The sequence below is a fragment of the Rousettus aegyptiacus genome, unplaced genomic scaffold, assembly GCF_014176215.1.
Source record: "Rousettus aegyptiacus isolate mRouAeg1 unplaced genomic scaffold, mRouAeg1.p scaffold_m13_p_16, whole genome shotgun sequence".
NCBI classification, from domain to species: Eukaryota; Metazoa; Chordata; class Mammalia; order Chiroptera; family Pteropodidae; genus Rousettus; species Rousettus aegyptiacus.
In genome coordinates, this window is record NW_023416291.1 from 16253993 (window position 1) to 16277191 (window position 23199).

Genomic DNA, 23199 nt, shown 5'->3' on the forward strand with positions numbered 1-23199 from the left:
AAAGCTTCTTTTCTGGAACTGGGTGAAATATAATTTAAAAGGCCAAATCAGCCAATATTAGAATAAAAGTAGAATATTAAATAAATTGAGATGCAAATATTTATGATACAGATTCCATGTTTGTCAAATTTATTTTCCTTATTAAAAATGATGGCTATTTAAATAATTACCTGTGTTTCTGTATAAGCAGTTTGTTTAAAATCATTAAAAGTATCCCTGGCCTGTTTTAACTGTACTGCTTAGGTTCAAATTATATTTGGCATCCCTTTTTGACAATCTTTGCTTTTTATTAATGGGCACAGAGAGATAGTTACTAAGTAGTGGAGGAAAAAAAGCACTTCTTCCACTTTAATTTTAATGTAGGTGTTTAACTTAATTACTTAATTCATTAATGGATTCGGTATGCATTTATTGAGCACCTGTTCTGTACCAGATACTGTTCTCGGAATAGAGTGGCAAAAAAGATAATAACGATCCCTGTCATTGTGAAGTTTTCTGTCTAGTGGACTTTAGTAGAACAGTACAATACCTCCTTTTGAGGATATTTAAGATAACTCTTTATACTGTGCATAAAATATAGTGTTAATGCAAAATACAGGCAAATATAAAGATGCTCAGGATAGATGAAAAAACTGTACCAATTTCAACTCTTGGAGATAACCATTGTTGAAATTTTGACATGCTGCTTTCAGATTATTTTTTGAAGGTATGGAGATCTATGTACCAATCAATACCTATGTGACTTTGTCTGTCTTTTTGTGTATTCATCATCTATCTATGTATCTATTCCTTAACACACGTGTACATACATACACACAAACTTTTAACTGCTGTTCTACAGTTTCCTCATAGAGATATCTCTCTGACTTCTTACAATGTCTTTTCTCATTACACCAAAAACTCCTGATCAGAACACCTAACTACTTCCTACAGTCCCTGTCAAGTGGGTCACATCTATCATATCACTTGACCCTCAGGAACTTATACATTCTTGTCTTGCTAAATGGTTGAAATACAAGATGCTCTTTACAATTGTCCTTTGTTATTTTACTCAGTTGACTCCGGCTCACTGCCTACTTTCAGTTTCAAAAGGAGGGTTCGGTCTCCTCGAATTCCAAGAGACACACACGCATCAATCTCTGTCAAGAACTCTAACTGCGTTTCATTCCTATGCAGCAATGAGGCTGCCATTCCACAGAGTTGGGACTCGTGAGTGATGCCAGTCTCTTATGTTGTGGATGTCCTAAACCTCTGTGGGCATTTCTTTTTGGAGTATTTGAGGGAGAGCTTGGAATGAAGGGAAAGGGAAACCAAAAATGCCAATTTACTTCCTAAGAGTTCAATTACTCTTCCATCTTAAAGGTGCTCTTTAATCAATGTTTGAATTTTGGTATCCAATTAAGTAGGTCAGAGGTGGTGGGGGGGGATGATAATTTGCTGCTGGACCAGTTCTGCTTTCTTCACTGAATTCTCCATGGATGGATCTAGCATTTTTCTTTAGAATGTGCAGTTATTTATAACCCATTGTTCTCAGTTTTGGGGCTTCAGCCAAAATTCTAAGACAACAGGAAGAATCCTATTCAAATTCTTGTTACATATATAATATAAAGTTGATTTCACATTGCTTATGCAGTGCTTTATAACTTTTCTTTACTTATATTATGAACATCGAATCATGTCATTACATTTCTTTTGAAATGAAATATTAAAAGTTATATGTTATTTCATCTTATGAGGGTACCATAATTTATTTCTTTTTAATTATTTAAAATGTTGGTTGTTTTCTATTTGATTACAACAGTAATACATACTCATAGAAATTTTGAAAATACAAGTAAGTATAAAGAAGGCAAAGACATAATTTGTAATCCTATAGGAAAAATGTACCTACATTTTACTATGTTTCTTTCTAGGTTTTCTCCCCCCAAATATGTACAGATAAATATACATACATGGAGATAACTATATTTATGTGTGGGTACGTATGTATCTGTATACATATATATATAGTCTATTACTTTGTATTATAATACATGTGCACTAAAAAATGAATGAGGTTTCTACTGTATATAGTTCTGTATTTTCTTTTCAATTTCTATTATATTTTTATCTTTTTTCATATTTGAAGTATACAAAAACCTAACTTTTTTATTACTACAAAATAATGTCTTAATTATAGAACATTTAGAAGATATAGGTTAGCAAAAGTAGTCACAACAGTATTAACTTTTTGTTACCTATCCAATCTGAATCTTTCCAACAGACTTTAGATAGAAATGAGATAACAATGATATGAATATCCGATTCTCACTAGCTCTAGAGCACACCTGTCTTCTGTGAAATTCTTTCCTATTCCAATCCTCTCCAGTTATTTAGGGGCACTTCTCACATTAGAATGCTAATTAATTTCACTTCTGTTTCTCATTTATCTATTGGTAGAGGCTGTACTGAGATGAGATGACCTGGGAGGCCACATTGCTCCAAAGAACTTGGTAGGTAGGTGCAATGTCAGCCTCCATGCTCTAGGGCCCAGACCTCTACTTTTTACTCACCTGGGAGCTCAATCCAGTTTGTTATACTGAGCTCTCTCTCTCCTTAGGATTATTTTCAGGGATCCCAAATTTCTTCCTTGAAATCTGGCCTTTATGCTATTATCCCTCCACCTCCAAGAATCTGAGACTTATGTCTGTATATGTGTGCAGTTCAATTGTAGACACAATTCAAAATACACTTCTTCTCAAGGGGTGCTTCAGCTCTGTTGTAATATACTAGAAGTTTTTAGAAAGGGAGTTGATACTAGCTATACCTGGTTACACACACACACACACACACACACTCTGATAATTATGGCAAAAATTTTATAATATAAATGATATTTTATACCACATATCTTTCTAGGTATATTTATCATAAAATGTTTTATGTATTTAAATATTTTTATCTGTATATGTTATATATACGTTGTAGTTTTAAAAATGTGTCTACAGAACTTTCACTAGAGAGGTGAAGCTTAATTACCCACCCCTTAAATGTGGCTGAACTTAGTAACTTGCTTCTAGTGGTGGGACATCACAGCTAATATTGGATTAAAAAGACTGCACATCGATCTTAAGTATGCATGTTCTCTCACTTTTTTTTTCTCTTTCCCCTTCTCCCTCTCCACTATCTCTGAAAGAAGAAAAGTTATAAACAGTTCCATGGAGAGGTACACATGGTGAGTAAATAAAGCCTCTTGCAATTCTCCTGAGCTTAGAAGAGGATCTTTCAGACTGCAGCCCTGGCCAGCAGCTTGACTGTAACCTCATGACAGACACTGAACTAGAAATATCCAACTAAGCTATTCCCAGGGTTATGGCTCAAAAAAACTGGGAGAAAATAAAAATGATAGCTGTAAGTTGCCTGGGTTTGTAGTTGTAATATAGTAATAGATACAGTATAGGTAGATAGAAAGATTGACAGACACTTAGATATACAAGTTATGAAAAAAGGTATAAAATACAAACCTGTGACCCAACACTCAGCTTGGAACATGCCCAAAATAAAAAGTTAAAAACTCTGAAAAACCAAACAAAAAGATGTGGAGAAATAGAAAAACAACATATTACATGGCTATCTGAGGTCTAAACAGCTATAGTAAACATCCAGATAATACCACAGAAACTATTCGATACGGAAAATGAAGCCACCTCAAAATTTTCAGTTTTGAGACCACACCAGCAACACTCACTGGTCTTACTGGAACCACCACCACCATTACCTCAGGAACTCTTCCTGTTTCTACTGCCAGAAGTGTCAGGTAGGATTCTTTTGGTCTCTGCTTCAGATACTGCCTCCTTCCTGAGTCTGGGGTTAGTGACTGTTACTAATAGAGCCTTTATCATAGGCGCATGTCCTCCAAGAGAGAAGGGAAAAAAAGAGATCTTGGCAATTTTAGTTTCTAAACTAGGAGATAGTTTGGGTCTCTCGTTGAGGAAGGGGTTTAGATACTGAGAAGGTAAAGAGTGCCAAATGTGCATTGAAATCTACCTTGAGACATGCAAAATCAACTTAAACTCTTCTTCCAATTCTTATACGAATTTTCCTTTGGTTTAATACACTAACCTCCATGTAACCAAAATGCATTCACCTCCTCCTCAAAAGGGGAACAACACAAAGTCTCATTCAAGACTGCTTTTGACAATTCTTTTTTTTTTTTTTTTTTGGTTAGTTTATAATCTGATAGGCCGAATTGAAAAGTTGGTCACCACCAATATACTATACAAAAAGTAGTGGAAGGGAAGAGTCGGAAAGAAGACAGAAGTTAATTAAATATATAAACACAGGAAAGGAAAGAAACACAAGAAGTTGCAATCCTCTTTTTGTAACTGGTCATGAGGCTAAAGTTGGTAGTTATAACTTCTCTCCTCTACTACACATTACATGTATTTTTTTTTTTTTTTAATTTACCCAACGCTGCAAACATTCAAGGTTCTTTACCTGATGCAGTGTCCCAAACCTTCATTCCTGAGGAATCTAAGCCTTTGGCTGTTTTTCCTATATAGATGCTGTGGCCTCCCAATGAATTTTATCAATGAAAAGTCAAACCAGGAAACACTACAGGACATTTTCTGAGTTCCTTCAATCTATCTTATGTTCCTAATTGTGTAGCACCAATTCTAATTCTTCCTGATCATTCTCAAAGGTCAACACCATGATCCCCTTATTACTTGTTCACTTTGTGGCATGAAGAGCCTGAAATGGCAAGGTGGTACTGTGAATTTACCAACTAATAATTCCATTGTTTTATCTTCCAATTTAAACATTCCTGCCTCAGTTACTGAGACAACGAAACCAACAGCATGCAGAGTTTCATGGCTGGAAAGCTAAATTTTGACTGTGCCCTCACTTTGTACAGGGACATCCGAGATCCAGGAATTTCCCCCTCCCCACGTCAAGTAATCATACACAGTTCTCAATGATACCTTAGGCAATTAAAGACAAAGAGATAGCTCCAGAACTCATTTGTGTCTCGAAAACCATTTGATGATGGAACACTCTGTGGGTACTTTATAGACAAGTGGGCTAATATGTCCAATTCATAATATGAAGTTGCATGTCCCACAGTCACATGTTTAGATGTAAACAGGTACCAGAGACAAACAAAGATCTCTTATTCAAAATAAGGAAAGATACTTGAGGAAAGGCTAAGGGCTTTGACCACAAATCTTAGGGGTTTCTGCCTAATAATTTAACCACTGGATTAAGTAAGCTAGGATAACCTAGGTATAAAAACAAAGTAGTAGAGCTAGTTCCAGTAGAGCTTGGTCAGATACTTCCTCCATTACCTGAAACTGGCCCCCTTTGATATCTTATAAATGCTTGCATGGCATACTCAAAAGCGGTTATATTTTCTCTCCTAAAGCTAAAATGGCCCAAGTATTATGCCCTTTTGTAGTGGATATAGATTATTGCACTTTATCATTCACTTTGTTTGGGAAAGCCTGCATTACCCTAGAAACAACTTTTGGAGAAATTAAAAATAGGCTGCGTTTTTGTAGTTTTATCTCCTATTTTCTGGCAAATGTAGATTTTACCTAGGGTTTCTACTATTTCCCATGAACTAGAATAATTTGTGTAGGAGGGTGAGATAACACACTTCTCTGAAGGGGAATCTCTTATCGAGACTCATAAGATGTGGAATTTCCCATCTATGGGAAGTCTCAGGAAAGTGACAAATGTCTCTACAATAATAAATGATTCCGGTTAGTTCTAAACATACAATCAAGGAGGATTAACAATTTGAAATACTTACTGAATTCCATGAGGTTGAGCAATATAAATACACTTGACAAGCAGGCTCTTTAAAAAGACTACCAAGCGAGTGCATCATTTAAATATAAAATCCAATGTACATCTCCTAGTCACTTTTACCATACCTCATGCATCAAAATTTTTGTTCTTTTGATGTGGGAAAACTGAATGTTTTATTCACAGGAAAACTGAAACTTTATGAACAATGCTGGGCTTCCATAGTCATCTGTCCTGAGGATATATGAATACATGGGTTTAGACCAGGGTGGCCAAGAGACACTAAACCTATCATGTTTTTGATTCTCTATTTCTTAATGATAGAAAAAGAGACAGTTCCAATGTGATCAATTTCTTGTCTATGCAGAGGTGAGGAAATAGTTCCAGACTTGTCTCTTTGTCCATCCTTTATTAAAAATTCCCGGCCTACTTTTTCCCGTTTATTCAACAAATCCTCCATCTTTTTTCTTGTTTGCCCAACCCAGTCATTTAGAGTTTCATCTCTCTTCATATACATTTTCCTGCAGACATTCCAAAAATGTTTGCATGAACACAGCTTTTAATGATTAATAAATAATACTCAGGGAATGCCATATTTAAAACATTTTAAATTCCAAATAAGTGCAAATATTACTACAGGACACAGGTATTTCAAATTATGAGGACTATAGGTGAGATAAGATAACATTATACTATACTTATATCCTTGTACATATCTATAATTGTTTCAAGATTAATTCTTATAAGTGAAATTCCTGGTTCAAAGAGGATACATATTTATAAGGGGCTGAAGCAAACTTGTCCCTGAGAAAAGATAAATTTATAACTCTACCAATAGTGTACAGAGAGCTTATTTCTTCATACTTCTACTAACTGAAGACATTATAAATAAATACAATATTTGACAAATTTGTTAGGTAATATTTTCTTATTTTTTTAAAATGTAAAAAATACCTATTTTTACAGGTTTCTAATAATAATTTTCCATTTTTTAACTTGAAGTTTTGTCTCATTAAGAACTTCTTAAGACTATTAAGAGCTTACTTGTCATTTATGTTTAAAATATTTTCTCCAGTTTTTAATACAACTCTAGTTAGAAGAAATGTTTTAAATACATGTTTGATAACTCTATCAATATTTTCCTTCATACTTTTATTTTTTTAACCTGGATGAATTGATGGCATGCCTAGAAATTCTTCATGCTAAATTTGCATAAATGTTTTACAATTTTTTGTAAAAAATTTTATTTCATTATTTCAATATTTCATTATTTCATTATTCCAATCTTTATGCAATCTGTAATGTGTTGTGATATATCTTGAAGTAGTGATCTAAAATTTTTTCCCCAAATGATAAATTGATCTTTTCAAGTTCATTTATTAAATAAATTGTCCTTTCTCCTCTGATTTAAAGCACTATTTTATTGCACACTGAATTCTTAAATATGCTAGTACTCTGCCTGTTTGTCAACACACTTTTCTGCTCTCATTGCTTGGTCTGATTCTGTGCCTCCACAGGTGTTTCGATTATTGCAGGTTTAAAAAATCTTATACATTACATTCAGTTCTTAATTTGACTTTGTTATTTAGTTGGTGAGAACATATTGTTTTTAAGCAATGCTATTTTTATTTTCTAAAATGACTCAATTTGTCAAAACTATTTAATCTGAAGTTTTATTACTAGGATATTGCTGGAATATTGTTTTCAATTGGCATTGTATCTCTATTTATGTTCATTTCTGTAACTATATTAGCAACAGTTATTTAAACAATGTTTAACTAGTTTCAAGGCACTATTTTGTGCTAATAGATAACACAGTCTATACTCTAGCGGTCTTTGTTTTGATTCTCTTCTCAGTGGGTTAAAATGAGACTTGAAATATTTTGTTTTCCAAACAGTCCACAAGTAATATCATTTATTAACTTATACATAGGTAAACATATGAACATAAACACACACACAGGTATGTGTGTGTGTGTGTGGTGTGTGTGTGTGTGTATGTATGTATGTATGTATATATATAATGCTCTCTTTTTGTTATGAGTATACAAGTCCATACTTTAGCTGGGTATAGATTTTGGGGGGATACAAACTTTTTTTTCCTTAAAAATTATCTGTAGAAGTCACTTTTTAATATAATTCTTAACTTTGATTCATTATTCTGATGGCTCTAGAATACTGATTTATTTTATGCCAAAAGACTATGTTTTGGTATTTCCACTATTGCATATCTTAGATTATCATTTTGGTATTCTCATGTGACATGACTATTTGACACAGAAACAATTGTTAATTACCCCATTGTGTTTGACATTTTGTGTCCCTGAATATATAGCTGAGATTTTCCTAAATTTTTAAAATGTAGCATACTTTTTATTCTGCCTGTATACTTATTTTTTTGCTTTTGTAATTAAAAAAAAAAGTGAGAGTCTAGGTCATTGGCATATTTTCAGTAAAATTTCCTACAGCATGTATAGTAACAATAGTATGCTTTTACTGCAGTTTCAGAAGGTTTTCTACAATTATGTCTTTGATTTTTTTCTTCTGTTTTAATGTTTTTCTTGGAATTTTTGTTTAGGATTCACTGCATTATGGGTTATGCTTTAGGTTGGAACACGTCATCACTATACTCTTCATTATACTCTACACTGATTTTTAATACGGATTTTAATTCTTCTACTGAAATGCTAATTTTCTTATATTATACCCTTATTTCATCCAACTCAAGGCATATCCCTGGACCTTTTCTCTATTCTGCATTCAGTCATGCTCAGTTTTATTTCAGTTTGATGTCATATTATTTCATTTGTTTTCTTATAGAATGCATGCTTTCAGGAAATTTCTGATAATATGAAGTGACTTCTCATAACTGAAGTTTTCTGCACCTTGAATGTATTATTTCTTTCTTTTCAGAATCCCTTCAAATTTCCTATCATTATTAATTTACAGTTACTCATTTATGAATAAAAGAGATTGATTCAAGCCCAATGTGTGTCATTAACCCACTGATCTAGTAGTGTTTAGAAGTCTCCCATCAGATCTTAAACTAATATCCATGTGATGTGCAAAAGTATAGGCCCGGTTTTGGAGGGCTGTGGTTATTCAGGTAGCATCAATTCTATTGTACTGTAGAAGCAGCTCTTACTCCTTTTGCCAAGCTTATGGAAGATAATTTTTTTTCCTGCACTATTTAAGGCAGTATGTATTTCTTCCTCTGTTAGAAAGAGTGTATTTAAAATCTCAATCTCCTGAACTGCTCTGAGAGTTGTTACTGTCTTTGTCCCTCCTAGTTCTGAACTCACATCCCAATGCACTGTTGCTCCTTCACTTTAAATCTGACAACTGTTGCACTTTACTGAAATTGTTGTTTATGAATAGAAAAAGAGCAGGAAGGACACATGAGAAAGAGAAGTGAGAAGGAGAGGGGCAGTATTCTCTTGAGCGCTAGTAAAAATAATAGATGTGAACACTGATTAATATTCAAACTATTACTTTTGAAACATTGCATCTCTTTCTATGGCATGAGGTGAAGATGGTGTTCTCAAAAGTAAAAACGTATGTATAAGCAAATAGCAGGGACAGACCATGGTGGGCATGGAGACTGACTACGAGCAGATTATATAAGTGGACTGCATACAGGAAAGGATGGAAGGAGATGAAGCTGAGAAAGAGGTCAGGGAATTCATCACTATGTATGTTTGCCCACAGAGTTTAACTTTATCCTGAAAGAAGCATTGAAATGTTTAAAGCAGGTGTGCGATACAGTGGGACAGAAAGATCTCTTTGGCAACGATTTGATCAGAGCAGAAGGAGTCTCCTGATGGGGAGAGTGCATAGAAAGTAATTACAATCATCCAGACAAGATAGAGGTCTGGAGGGAAAATAAAAAAGATTTTGTGTTTGGAATAGAGGGCAAGAGAAAGGGAGGAATCTAGGATGGTTTTTATGCATTTGGTTATTGTTACAGGGTCAATGAATGTGACAGTCACTGAAATAAACTGGTTTGTTGGAGAAACAGTATGGATTCATAGTAAGTTCAATTTTGGAAATTCATTAATGATTTCGGATAGAAAATTCTCTACATAAGCAACGAACACTTTAACTTTAGTGGAAGTACAACAAAATGCTACCAAGGATAAAATAAGTTAAAATTTTGTATGTATGTACTGCCTACTTTAACAACTTGGATTGTGGTATGTTATTGTTAACACAATGAAAGAGGGGAAATTAACCGGCAAGATCAGTATTTAAGTCAGTGTTGTGTTGGTAGCACAGGGGAGTGAGAAAGAGCCTAACTTTGGAAGACAAGAAATTACTACCCTTGGATGGATTTTACTCATTAACAGTAGGATTTGGGGAAGGCACTTAGTCATTTAGCTCCTCTGTTCCCTATTTGTAAAAGATAGATAACATCATCTTTCAAATTATTTCATAGAGTTTTCAGATTTGAACTAGACAGTTAATTCGAAATTGTTTCCATATGCTGGTTTCATATCTAGAATGATGAAAAACAAAATATTAGATATTTGTTGGAAATAACATTGAGGCAAAAATTTTCTGGTGCACAACCATAGTATGTAAATAAGACTAGTCTTTGACAAACGTGTTTTAATACCACCTTTGACAAAACAATATATTTAGTTCAATTTTTTAAACATAATAATTTGGAGACTAGAACATTGCAAATGTAAATTCTGACATATTACAAATGAATGAATGAATGAATGAATGAATAAATAAATAAAGTTAAATGATACTACTTAGTGCCAGAGAGAATTTTCTTTTTGTGATCAATTTTTTAATTAGCATTTTCCTTTATTAAAAATATAAGAAAAGAGAGAAAATAGTTTTGCATTCAATATTAATATAATTTTTGCCTTCTGGCTATGACTACATCATAAATATCATAGCCAAACTTCTTACAGAACTAAATACAGAGCGTTTCATATTCCTTCAAACAAGTTCACATAATTAAGAAAGTGTTTTTCAAATGAAATAGAATTATCTCGTTTACTCTGCTGTATTTACATATGTCTTTCATGAAGAGCTATTTGGCAGTAAATCTAGCTGTTCTTTAAATAAGCATACTAAAATACTTTTTCAGAGTCTAAAGTTCTGCTAAGAAGAAAAAAAAATCCACACCAATTTTGCCTCTGAAAAGATATTATCACTGCTCTTTTTGTTGGTCTAGAGACAAAATACTGGAGAAAATGGAATTTTACCAAAAGCAAATGATGAATTCGCTTCCACAGAATCTTATCCCACAGTTTTTTTTATAAATCAATAAAAAGTAGTGGATTAGGAAAAAAGACTACCTATTTGCCTCAAAGTATTTTGGAATGAAGAAACTGATAATTGTTTACCTAGTGGTAATCATGGGTAAGCTCCCTTTGGGTAGAAGTCCAAATGAAACACTTAAACATTGCAAATTGTGTTTGTCACAGGAAGCCCTACAGATTTAAAACTCAAAACAAGCTGGCCCCACATTGGATTGGTAGGTATTATTAGCTGCTGTCCATTCAACAGCTTAGTTTGGGTGGGTTTCACTACAAAGTTTAAGTGTTTGGGCATTCACATCTTACAGAGATTCTATTTTAATTCTGTTGGTACAAAATGGAAGATATTTTAACAGTTGAGTTTTGAGAATAATACCTTTCCAGGTTGTGGGTGACTGTCAAGTGCATTCATGTTGATACCATGGGATTAGTCTAGTGGTTCAGAGTTGGTCTCTGCAGCCAGGCTGCTTGGGTTTGAATCCTGGCATGGCCACTTAATAACTATCTGACTTGAAACACATTACCTTCCTTCTCCGTGCTTCAGTCTCTCTAATTAAAACATGGAGACAAAGAGTACCTCTTGTAGTTGTTGAGAGCATATATGAGTGAATATATAAAGTATTTAAACCAGTTCTTGACAGATAAGAAGTACTCAGTAGTTATAAGTTCCTGTTACTATTATCAGATCAGAAAATTGTTAATACAACATGAAGCTGACAAACAACAAGGAAAAGGTTAGGCTCTTTGGCTAGTGCCCTTGACATTGAGGGATTTGGGGAAGAAATACACTATTGATGTGGGCCCTTCCAAAAGGTGTCTGTCTCTCCTTCCTATTGCTTGGGATCAATTTTAGAAAACCAAGAGGAGGAGGAGTATATGGCTATAACCCTAAAGGATGGTGACTTAACCGGAACCCACAGTTCTTTTCTTATTGGTAACATTCATTCCTAAATGACTCCCTCCTCTTCCCCTCCCTGCCCCCGCAAACTTGCAAAGCCCACATGCCTCGCTTGAGAAATACATATGCCAAGCTTGAAATTTTAAAATTCAAATTCCTTTAATTTTTTTGCATACACATAAATTCTGGCAAATTTTAATGCTGGAAAAAAACACATTTTGCTTGTTGGAATGCTATTATCGCTCCAAACGATTGAACAGATTTCTGCAGCCTTTCTAAATGTAATTCATTTCTGAAAAGACAATAAGGATAAAAAATTTCTTCCTCAAGGGTCATGCTGGGGATGCTTATAAAGTACTTTCTTTGTACTTATACAGAAAAAGTTTTCTCTCATCCATAACTAACTAGTTATTTTATACACTCCTCTTTTTAAAACTCCCAATGAGACAACACAGCTTTGCCAAAATGAAGAATGAGTTTCAACTGCAATCTATAATCCTCATATATCCAATTAAGACAGATAGTTTTAGGTATCCAGTTGGGTAGGCTATATTACCCACTTTTTAAATCACATACTAATCTATATGTTGTTGTCTAGCTCTTTCTTAGAAGTGGTTAACATCTGCAGCCAGTTGACTTTAAGCGGAGGAGACTATCCTTCATAATGCGGCTAGGCCTCATCCAACCAGTTGAAAGCTCTAAGAGCAAAACAGGTTTCTTTGAAGAAAAAATCCCATGTGGGTCTGCTGTGCTAGCTCTTGCCCAAAAGTTTCCAGCCTGTAGGCCTGCCCTACAAATCTGACACTTTGCCCAACCAACGCCCCCCCCCCCAATCTCATAAGATACTTCCTTGAAATAAATCATACACATATATGTATGTATGTGTATATACACATACATACATATATACTCATGTATGCACATGTATAATCATGAATACGTGTGTGTGTGTGTGTGTGTGTGTGTATGTGTGCACAGTCATTGGTTCTTTCCCTTTCTTTGGTAGAATCTTAATATACACTTCATCTCGACTGTGATATCAAACATAAAGTACAAATTTCACTTGCCTAAGACTTTTTACTTAAACTATAATAACATTACTTATTTTCAAAAGAATTTAAGTATCTGACACAGCTGGGATTTAACTCATTGAAATATTAACACACACACACACAGAGAACACATCAAATTGAACACGTCTGTGTAACCAACACCCTCATCAAGAACACAACATTATCTATACACTGGAAGTTCCTTAAGCCTCCTGGTTATCACACCCACTCCACCCTCCTGGAGGGCGACTTGTGTCCTGACTTTTATATACACAGATTAGCTATCAGGCATAAGATTTTAAGTATGGTTAAGTGAATGTGATTTAAGGATAGATGTCATTATCTGGAGATCTTGAGTGAAGTCTTGAAGCAAAGTGGCAATCTTATTACTCAGAGGTTGCTATCTGTTAGAGCTCATTAAAATTTAGAACAAATAATGCATTTTTCTATTTTAAAGTTTTTTAAAAAGTGTATATTATTAATTCTACTCCAACTAACAGTTACAGAAGGCTAAATTTATAAAGCATTTAGTAGGCAGATTTCTACCCTCACATTACTTAATAATTAATTCCAAAACAATTCCATAAAATGGAAGTTTATGTTTCATTTTAATTCAGATTAGTAGTATTGTAGTGGCTTTACTAAAAGAATATTCTAGCTTTTCCATAGAGGCACATAGATCAGTTTCTTTGCAGAAAAGGGACTTTCTTATACACCATAAGAAAATGTCCTGACTCTTGACATTTACAAGGTCTATTATTGGTAGCACTTTATGACTTTGTGCAGCTCCCCTAGGCTTCTGCAGTTGTTTCCCAGTATCACATACGCAATCAATCCACAATTCATCACTGGCAAATTCACTCACAATAATTTCCAACTTGATGCACATTTTAAAATTAAACAAATATCGGAAAGTTATTGGTGTAACTAATGCCACTTCAGAACTTGCATTACAAAAATGCTACCTCAGTTTTAGAAATAAAGTCAGCTTCCATACCCAGAAAGGCTTTAGAAAGATGGATCCTTAGGAAATGATGCCAGGAAAGGACTCCAACATTTTCTGTGTACAGTCCCTTAAGTACTGTCTCCTCTGGCCAGAAATCTCCCAGACACCTGTCAGTCAATTTGAGCACTCAATCCCATCTTTCTTTTGGAAGACATTACTCAGATCTAAATATACACCACTCCCCAATCTCTTATGTTATACAAAATTTCATAGCATTTGATTTACTGATATGAAAAAAAGAAAAAAAAGACATCAGGGGGAATGGAAAGCCCTTGTTAACAGCTCTGCCATTCTAGATCTATTTGGTGATGAGAACAGAGTCAAATTAATCTGTCTGGTGAAAATTTCCATGTGATAAAATGTATGTATTTGTATCAGAGTTATATAGGTACATAGCTTATCTTTACTAACATACTACAGACTTCTTAAGGAAAAGATATCTTCCTAATAAAACTCTGTGTTGCCCTGCAGTGTAAAACAGATGCTCAATCAATATTTGTTGCATGGATTAAAAATAATAACCATCATTTAATTTTAAGTATTAACCCATTGAAATTAGAACAAATTGTTCTAATTTGCTTTAAGGATGAACACTGTTTATCTTTCAAAAGAGATTTAGATTTCCTGACCATTGCCTAAACTTTTAGAGGAAGAATAAGCATAACAAATCTAAATGAAGTCTTGATATGTCAACACCTGGGATGCTGAACATTATTCTATTTATTTCATCTTAAGAAAAAGAAGACCGATGAAAATAACCAAGGGGACTGACTAGTTTCCTTACAGAAAAGAACTAGGAGATCATAAAAGAACCATGACAATTACATGAGCAATTCTTGCAAAATTCTTGATCTCATTTCTTCTTTAATCAATGTTTAGAGTTAAACTTCTTGAAAAGGATATCCATTCTACTTGGATCTAACTTATCTTCCCCATTCTCTCTCAACTCCTCCCTAATCTACCTTTTGCCTATACCAAATCTGTTCTACCCAAACTGATCTCCAGGGGCCTTACACCTCAGGCCTCTTATAACATTTCTACCATTCAACAAAACTGACCGCTTTCTCTTTTCTGATGTTTTTGGTTTGGCTTAGCTTCTAGGATACACACTTCTAGAACACACTCCTTCCTCTGCATGCTCCTTCTCAGGAATTTATGCTGATTCCTCCTCACATACTCTAATGTTGGTGAGCTTAGGGCTCACCTCCTGCCTCTTCTCTGCCTGCATCTTGATACTCTCCTTGGTCTCAATGCCCAGGTTACCTTCTGTATGTTGATGACTCTCAAATCTACAATCTACCTGCTCCCAGTTCCAGCTACCTATTCAACCTTTTATATGACTTTTATATGGCACCATTAATGTATCCAGGCTAACCTCTGTCTTCTCCTAAACTTCCCCTGATCTTTCACTGCAGACTTGTTTCTCATACATTCCTCCTGATCTCAGACCCAGGCCCAAACCTCACTTCATCTCTACCTCCTCTCTCTCATGCTCTCCATCCAATCTCTCAGCAAATCCTAGTAGCTCTATCTTAAAAATGTTTTCTGAACTTAGCCATCTCTCCTCAGTTCCACTAACATAGTCTCTGACTTAGGTTATCGTAACTGTCTCCGAACAGTAGCCTTTCTGTTACTATCATCTTTATTCTGTTACTATTGTCTTTTCTCAATCTAGCAGCTACAACGATCCTATTAGAAATTCATCAGATCACATTACTCCTCTGCTAAAAACCTTCCATTACCCTCCTAACACACTCAGAGCAAAACCCAAAGTCCTCACATTGGCCTGCAAGGGCCAACCTGATCTAGCAGCCTCACTTTTTATGACTCTTTTTTCTCCCTCGAGTCACACTGGTCTTCTTGCTGTATGCTCAAGGTTTCTGCACTAGCTGTTTCCTCTGCTTGGATTACCCTGTTCACAGATATTGCTCCCTCACTTCCATAAAATGAGCTTCTCAGAGAGACATTCCTTTTTTTATCATATCTGAAATCGTAACCACCTCCATATTCCTCATCTCACTTTCCTGCTTATTTTTTCCAAAGTACTTATGGATATGTGCCATACTATATATTTTGCCTATTTAAGACAGAACAAACGTTCCAAGAAGACAGGAAATATTCTTTTGTTGTTATTTTCTGTTAAAACCACATCAGCTTGAATGTTAATATTTAAATTATTTGTTGAATGATTGTGTTTCTTCCTTTCTTTTTTCTTGTCTTCTCTGCCTCCTTCTTCTCTCCCCTATCCTCTCCTCCCCTCCCCTCTTTTACACTCCTTCCCCTTCTTCTCTTCTTTTCCTTTCCATTCTCTTATCTATTGTCTCTTCTCTATTTATTCTTTCGATGCTCTCCTTAGTTATATGGTTTTAGTTATCACAAGAAGTATAATCCCAAATGTGTTTAATAAGTATTGCAATATAAAATATATTCAGAGACATCCGTTCCTATTGAGGAAAGGAGCTGGGCAACATAGAAATAAAATGTCTTAAGTAATTGGTCATTACAATGTGGGACTTATATCTACTATCAACAACTTCACTCAGTTTTATATCATTTTTGCTTGGATTATTAGAGTAGCCTCTTATTCGTTATACATAACCTATGTGTGAATATCTCCAATCTTTCCTTTATGTAGTTATCGATATAATTATATTATACACATTTAAATTTATTTGATTAGTTTCTTATAGAGGAGAATGGTAAAAGTTATGATGATGAGAAACATGTCGAATTAAATATTTTGAAACTGGAATGAGCTTTGTTCTTTCTGTCAAAAATTAAACATATATTTTCTATATGTGTTAACCATCTCGAAAAGACATTCTGATGAATGCCTGTGTGATATGTGTACATAATATTTCTATTGCTTGAAAGATACTTCTTAGTTCAATCAAAAGACCTTTGTGGCTATTAGAGCCTTTTAACGTTTCATTCTTTTAAAGAAAGTAGAAATAAAACTGAAACCTATCCTGAGGATCGTGATGTATTCCTGTAACTCCATGGACTTGCTCATCACTATGCTCCAGTTTTGGTTTGGTCAGCAACTTCTTCGCTAAGAAAGTCATCCATGAAACCCATTCTAGATCAATTCATTTCATTGTTAAGTTACGGTATTTAAAATTACAGAAGAAGGATAAGTTTTCTTGCAGAAAACACAAAAGTAGAATTGTTTTTCAGATCTTTCTCTATTTGAGTGACATTCTTCACTGGCCCAAACTTCTTTGGCTAATTGATTCTCTAAACAAGACCTCAGCCAACCTTTAGAGCAGCTGTTTCTGGAATAACGAACACTGGCAAGTGAGGGAATAACTGTGGCTTGAACAGGCATGCATTTGCTATTCCACCGCATTCTAAATTGCCTTCTCTGAAAGGATTGCTTTTGATGACCAAATGCATCTTGTTTTCTCTTGGTTAAAAAAAAAAAAAAAAAAAAAGAAGAAGAAGAAGAAGAAGAAAAATACAGACCTATTTTTTAGACCATGATAACACAAAGCAGGCACTGGGAAAAATGGCAAGAGTGAGCAGAAGTCCTAATAGGCTGGCCACTGTGACTTGAGATATTTTTCTGGGAAACCCAGTAATGCCTGTTTCATTTTGGAAGAGATTTATTCCTTTCCCCCAGTGGCATTCCAGAAGCTTTGCTGTCTGTTTCAATTACAAATCCCCAGTCTTCTCATCACAGACTCAGGACTATAACTGACTTCTGGCAATTTGTGATCAAACCTAAAGCATTTAGCTAGTGAATTGTACCATTTATTGAACATGTGAAAATCTTTGACAATTGGGGCTGAAATTAAAATGTCATTTAGTAAATGAGTGTGTTAATAGCCAGGGAACCTCATAAGAGAAATAATTGGTGTCTTACTTAAAATTCTAGAATTTTAGAACTAAAAGGGAACTTAGTGATCACTTACTATAACCCTTAATTTTACATATGAGGAAAAACTGAGGCCAAAGGGGATTAAGTACTTGGCTCAAGGTCATATCCTGCTTAAATAGAAGCTCAGTAGCCTGATTCCCTCAAGTTGTCTATTTCATGACCCATGATCCTCGTTTCACACTAATTAGCTTTTGCAAAAGAGCAAAATTGGAAGCCAAAACAAAGATCTTAGGTGTTTAGTTTCCTTCCTTGACAGTTTTCTTTTCACTAGTGGATGGGCATGGGGTAGAGGACAATTGTGCCAGCTGAGAGGCACCTGACACTATTCCTTAACTTCAATGTATTTGCAGTTGTTACTATTGCAGATGAGGTGAAGTGGAGGGTGATACAATTATCTTTTCTGGAAATAATTACAAACAGTTAAGAACCTATTGGGGTCTAATAGTAGAAGGCACGGGGGTGTTTTGAATTGCTGTTTTTTAGTCAGTATGCTTAGACACATTGGGTCTCTGTCAAAAGGTCTTGGGTGTGTCATGATATTCTGGATTTTCAATTACTTTTGGTTAAAGACGACTACTATCAGAAAAGCATGAGCCTAAAGAATAAACTTAGCAGACCTTTTGGAAAGGCCATATAGACTAAAATTTTAGAATGGTAATTAATTTATCATTTATGGGTAAAGCACTGGAGTTTTGTGGATATTCTTGACAGGATGTGAGAAGAATTTTTTTTTTAGTCTTATACCTTTAGAGTTGTTAGATGAAGAATTAATCTATTAAAATGGGCCCTATGGAGGATGGATGCCTCCAGAACTGCCATAGTATACTACCTCGAGTCTTGGTGACCCTAGAAATGTATTAGGATTTGAGTTTCTCCATATTTGACGGTGACGCTGGTTCTATGATAGGATTGTAGGTTGCCTCTCTCATGTTTTTTTTTTTCCTTTAACTAATTCTGAACATTTACATTTAATTGTGCTATATTCATGTCTTAATTATCAAGATATCAGAGTATATCGGCCACATGGTATATAGTTAAATGTTTTTTAAATGAATGCAAAAGGATTTTGAATTTGGACTTAATTTAGAGAAGAAGAGGGGTCAAATGAAAGGTTTCAACATTGGAGCTGGGCATGTTCAGTCAGGATTAGACAATCTCTCCCAGCACACAGGATCACATCACCCAGAGGTTCACAGGCATCCTCATTCCTATATTTCTGTCAATACAGTTCGGGAATAAAGGAACAGATTGCCCATCGAGCCATCAAATAATGATTAACAATATTTTGTGGTGGCTGACACTGATGTTTCCATGTATGTAAATTAAGAAATAGGGAAAAGTGTGGAATCGTTAAGGGTTACCAAACCTCCTATTTCTAGTAATTCATCTACAAGGATAATAGATTCAGGTGTTCTCAACAAGTATTTGTTGATATTCTGCTATTTGTGAAATATTTGGCTTCCATAAAAATGGAAGACCCCATATGTTCCATATGAGAAAGTCCAAATTAGAATCTCTGTTAAATTTTATTTTAACCTGAAGATTTATATGAAAGAAGATAAGACAACCTGACTTCTCGGTACTTTCACACACTGTACGTAAAGCAATACATTGATTCCCCTTATACTACTTTGAGCAATTCTTCCCAACTGACTGATGATTATTCAAATAGACCTTGGCTCTAGGATGTTAGTGTTGGTGATTATGAAGAATTTTATATGTCATATAAACGTTGAAGACAATATTCATAATTTATATTGCATAATGAAAGTGAATTCAGAATTTAACGAGTTGATTTGTTGGAGCATCTGAGCTCACTGGAAAGAAGTGCTGATAAAGGTATAAGAGTTTTCATAGCAGAGAGGTGTTGAGTCAGTAACACCTCATTAGGTGCAAGTGCTTTATTTTCAGGGAAGAGAAATTAATCATATTTTCACATCTTGCAACATTTGTATTTGTAGTTCAGCATAAAGACCCCGTTTCTATACTAAAATTATCTGTAAATCATCTTTCTTTAGGCCACAGTCTTTGACCTTTTGATAGTGGGACCCATGCTAAAAGCTCAAAATTGGTGAGGAGTCACACCGAAATGTGGGCAGTTGTATATGGTACACCAGGTTGTTGCCTATCAAGGAGTGTAGTCTAAGTCACTCCAGCTGAGTAAAGAAGAGGTGGATGAGCGAGGTCGTGAGGAATACAAAGGGACTCTTTTTGAAAAATCCTTTTTAGTAAATCTAATAAATTATGCACTATCGGACTAAACAAATGTGGTGCTGAATTTTCTAATCCTTGAAAACTTTTACAATAGCTATGGAAGTCAACAAATTCATAGGCAGAAAGTATTTTTTCTTTCTTTTTTAAATTAACTAGATTTTTTTTTATGGTTAGGCAAGAAGGTGAAGCAGAATAGTTCATGGATTCTTCTTATAGATAAACCCCCAAATGCCAGAGAAGACATAGCGAGATTCATGGCTCTCAGAGCCGTCCCCAGACTCTAACACAAAAATTTTGAGAAGCCTAGAGGAGGCAGAAGATAGTTGGGTCTCTGTGGAGATGCCCAGTGAAGACCTGGTGGGAGAGATGATCAGGGCTCTAAAAAGGGACTGGCGGAGAAAACATTGTCTGGTTGTGCCCTTTCCTGTTCCTCATGTTGCCCTAGGCAAGCCACCTTTCTGTGTTGTTCCAGCTGTGGGACAGGAGAGCTGCTGTGCCAGCCAGGCAAAGGGAGACATGGACATGGCAGTGCCTGGGCCTAGCTTGGTGAAAAGCAGCAGTGCTGGCTGCACTAGACTGAGCTGCTGATCAGCATTTCCTTTTTGCCCCTGCAGCCTACCTACAATAGGTAAAGGCTACAATAGTTAATCAGCTATTTTTTTAAAGTTGATTGTTATATGTTTCAGGTGTACAACATTATACTTTGACATCAGTATACATTACAAAGTGATTACCCCCAAAAGTCTAGTTACTATTCCTCATCATACAATTGATTCCCCTGCACTGCTTTCACCCACCCCACACCCCAATTCCTTGGCTTCAGAAAGTCTTAATTCCAGCAATGAATTCTAGTTTTCTAGTATGTAGAATTGTTCCCTCAAATGCCCTATATTTTGTATACATTTATGTAGCAGCAATAAGAATGTTTTTACCAAAAAAAAGAAGTTGATTAAAGAGAACAATTATAAAAATTTACTGGTATACCTCAAATAGACTATTAATTAAAAATATACACAGGTGCATTTATTAAGATAGGCCTCCAGATTAGAGTTCTCTCATCTTTCTTGCATAAACCACACTCTTATGAATATATATTATTTCAATTTTTGATTCTTTAAATTGAAGTAAAAACTGTAAGATATTTAGAAGAAATCTGAAAGAGACTCATTCTAGAATGTTTGTGATAATTCCCCAATTATTAAAAATAGGTACATTGGCTATACTTACTCTGGCCAAATTGTTTTTGAAAAGAACTCATAACTATTGTTTTTTCCCCCAATCTTATTTTTATAAGAACAAGTTTTCTCTTTTTTCACTTGTATTTCATCAATTTCATCAATATTTGACTCAATTATGTTCGATAACAATATCAACTGACATTAAATAGGCCTGAGAACAAACTAATCTTTGTAGTTATACTTAATTGGTGGAAGAAATACTTGGGCATGAGAGTAGCCTACTACTTTCAGACATTTACATGTTGTGAGCACCTGTTAATTTTAGAGAGGAAACTGAGTCAAATTTTTTTCAGGTGCTTTATTTAAATAGATGTTGCCTTTTATATTAGCCAAGATATCTGCTTGTCTCAGGGTACTAAAAGAAAAATATATACAAAAATAATAAGGTTTACATGGAGTGCAAGCATCTTTTTTTTTTTTTTTCAAAAAAGCAATATACAGAACAACCTATAACAAAGGAAAGAGAAATAATACTTAAAACAAAAAAATAGAAAATTAATAACTATCCTGAGAGGAATTGGGAAGAATTGTAGATGCAGGAAGTTTATACAAAATAAACTTGGAGATTTGTGGCATAAGATATTTAATTGTCAATGTAACACAAAATATGTTTTGAATAGTAGACTAGATATAGACAAATAAAAAGTTAATATTATGCAGATACTAAATGCATCAATAAAGAAAAAAATAGTAGAATAAGAGAAAATTTAATATATGTGGATGATTAATTATTAACACGACAGAAGTGAAAAAGAATAAAGGGGTGAAAATAACTGAAAAATGTTCTCTAAATATTAAACTTCTATAGCCAAATAAACTATGATTTAAATACTAAGATAAAATAAACAAACCCTCCAACGTATAAGATTTTAGGTTTCATCACATAGGGACACCTTTTAAAAGAACTCTTACAGAGTGTACTCTCAGGGGAAGAGAAGTGAATCTGGAAATAATGAAGTATGAAAAATGAAGACAAATTCATTGTTATAAAAATAAGCAATACCAAAAAAATGTACAGCCACAACGATCTAAGAATAAAATTCTAAATAACATCAAATTGTAGTATGAAAATCTGTGTTATGAGGAATAGGTCAGAGAAAGGCATGAGCTTATAGATAATTTTATAATTTTCATGGCTAAGACAGATATTTATAAACTTAAGTAGAAGTATGGGGGGAAAAGAACTTCATGAAATTTCTGTAACGGGTACCCACCAAAAGAATAAAAATAAGATGTATCACTATTAAATAACAGAAAAAAACTGAGCCAATAGAAATAAGAAAAAAAAATAAATGAGATAGTTATTGTAAAATAAAATATAAAATAACACAATAGACCTAATATAACAGTAATTACAATAAATGTACATGAGTTCAAATCATGATTCAAAAATGAAGACTCAGATGAATTTATCAAAATAAAGCAAGATCTAGAAATATATTGCCTTAAAAATTTAAAACAAGGTATATAAAATTTGAATATAATGAAATATAAAGGCAAATATAAATAAAAAGAAAGTTGGGTAGCAATTTTAGAAATGACAAATACAATTTAAAGATTAAAATGTAAAAGGAAATAAGAGGGATGATATATGCAAGTAAAAGTAGTAAAATAATGAAGAAATATATATATACCTATTCATATATCCTCAAACTATAGAAAGCAACAAAATGATGGATAAAAAGTGGTTACATCAATAATTATAGTTAGAATGTTTAACCAGTAGATCCAGAAGGGGTAAAAAGCAGTATCGAAAATTAGACTAATAGGATTATATTATATGTGAAAATATTCACATATAATTTTCACCCAACAAAAAGAAATATATTTTGAGCACATATTTACAAA

General features: G+C 34.2%; 1 protein-coding gene across 2 annotated transcripts in view; it reads right to left on the minus strand.

The window, feature by feature from the left end:
- Nucleotides 1-23199, minus strand: part of NR3C2 (nuclear receptor subfamily 3 group C member 2) — a 746291-nt gene that overhangs the window by 465433 nt on the left and 257659 nt on the right. The gene's annotated exons all lie outside the window — the stretch shown is intronic.